Source organism: Alligator sinensis, unplaced genomic scaffold, assembly GCF_000455745.1.
Source record: "Alligator sinensis unplaced genomic scaffold, ASM45574v1 scaffold10_1, whole genome shotgun sequence".
Taxonomy (NCBI): Eukaryota; Metazoa; Chordata; order Crocodylia; family Alligatoridae; genus Alligator; species Alligator sinensis.
In genome coordinates, this window is record NW_005842169.1 from 691,264 (window position 1) to 693,850 (window position 2,587).

Here is a 2,587-nt window from a genome sequence, read left to right on the forward strand (position 1 = left end):
CCGGCCGAGGGGGGGGGGGGGGGGGGGGTGGACCTGATGATCTGTAAGGTCCCTTCCAGCCTCTAACAATCTATGAATCTATGAATCATGACCCACCCCAGGACCCCATTCAAACCCAGCACCTGCCCCTGCCTCACTCCCTTCCTTGCTGTGGGGGCCTCGTTCTGGTTCCCCCCACACACCCCTTCCCCATCACAGATTTGCCTGCTGTGCTGGGCAGTGTTTCACATGCTGCTGGACTGTGGTTCTGGCTGTGTGCAGGCTGCAGATGCTTGTCTGTGTCTGTGCACATCCCCTGATGCAGCCACCTAGAGCCTGTCCCTGGGCTGCCCTGTGGCCATCTGTGCCACTGCTGCCCCATATTTGCAGGGGGCTTAGCCCCATTAGCCCTGGCCTTCTGCCATGTATGCTGAGTGGTGATAGTCACATGGCAGTGACTGGCCCACCAGGGAAGCCACTCACTATTTCTCTGTCTCCTCCCTGGGGTTGGAATCTGAGAATGGTGCCTCAGTCTCCCCTGTGTGTTACTTTACTGTCCCTAGGAGTAATGTTCATCGTGGTGAAAGCAGAGATGAGTTTGGCATGCTGTCTCGCTTTTAGGCTTATGTTGCAATTAGAAACCTACATTCAGCTCTGCCTCTAGGATATACAGCTTCACAGGGGACTAGGCTGGTACATGGGTGATGTGGGTATTGAACTATTTATGCTGAACAGGGCCTAGAACCTAGGTCTTTTATTTCTTGGGCAAGTGGCAGTAGACTATCATACCAACAAAGTAAAGTTACTAAAATGATGCCAGTTTGAATTGAGATAATACCAATACAGCATATAATTGCATTGAGGCAGCTATAACACTTCTAATTCAGGACCTCACCATCCAAAACCAAAACAAGTGTTGCCAGCTTAATAAACATAGCCGAATTCAATGCTGTTGGTGTGACTGCTTGCTCTGTCTTTCAGCACCTGGCACCACACTGAGTTGGCTACTGTCCTTCCAGTTTAGGTGCTAGCCTGCCCAGAATGGATAGAGCTCTTCTCCTCATGGTACTATCTGGCATCATAATGAAGCAGGGTGCATTTCTTTAGAACAAAATCCCTATTTTGAGGGGAGGCTGCCATTCAGAATACCAGGACAACTTCTGTCAATCCCAGACTGGTTTAATCTGGCCAGATCAGGATTTTTCACATCTTTATGATAACAGAGAGAACAGCAAATTCCTTCTTCTCTGGCCATGCTTTTTTTTTTTTTTTTCTTTTAGACTGTTCTCTTGGACATAGGTGCCAAAATTCTGTCTAATCTTGCTCTGTCTCATCTATAGAATGGAGATTTTCTTTATTTTATGTTGCAAACTTTTCAAGGCAGCTTCTGTCCCTACATTTTGCGATCATGTGCACTGTACATACCCCCTGGGGGTCTTGATCTCAGCTGGGGCTCTTTCAGAATCCTACTAGAATACAGGTAATTGTTCTATTTAGAAGTCAAAGGGGGAAAGTAGGGTAAAAAAAGAACTAAACTCAGAAATAAGCCAGTGAAGCTACACCACAGGGCTCTTCCCACTGCTGTTTTTAAGTGTCCCAGAAACCAAGATATTGAGAAATGCCAAACCACACATCTAGTGTGGACAGCAGGGGGCAGGCAGCATGTGCTTGAAAGTGACCTTCCATGGGGGAATTGAGATATGGTACAGATATAGTCCAGGTCAGTGGGAAGTCCACAATCAACTGGGGATTAGCTGAGTTAATATTATATTTACTAATTCTCATGTTCCAGTGCCACCTTGTGTTAGCAATAAGCAAAGTGGGGGAGTAACTAGATTTTCCCAAGGAAGAAAAGGAACATGTCAACTTTGTACACACTCCCTATAGGCCTCCCACTGCCAGTTTGGCATGGTATTTTTGGTTCAAAGAAGAGGAAAGACAGAAAATCACTCAGTGAATTTTTCATTTTTTTGCCTTACAAGGAAAAGCCTCTCAGAATTTCCCAAAGCTTACCTGAACTGACCCCAAGTTGTTGGTTCTGGTTTTTTGCTTTGCTCACATTAAGTCCCAAACTTATATTACCACATGATTTTACAGCTTAGAAGGGGAGGCTTGTTCCACTCTGTTCATAAGCACAGCACCTATTAATATTCATGTGAATTATATTTCTCAATGGCAGAAGGGACTGCCACGGGTTGGGAACAAGGCATTATATTGCCATTGAAAACCTCATAAAACCAGCACTTGGAGCTCAATAGTTACGGTGAGATAACAGAGCATGGAACTAAATAAAAAAAAAAAATGCATCCAAACCTCTTTTACGGGCTGAAGAGATGATGATGTTTCGTCTGGTTTTATTATGGACTCTAATGCTTTACAGCATATAGATCTTGCTAATGAAGGGGATACAAATCATGTGCTAAATATATAACGGAATTTCTAACTTTTAAATTTTTTTTTACCATTCTAAAACTTTATGCCATTTCTATTAAAAACAAGTGTTCTGTTTTGATTTTTAATTGGATTTACTTCCCCGTATTCCCATCTTTTTTTTTTTTCTTTTTTACTTTAATTTCCTTGTTTGGACATAAAACTTTTGTGATGTTTT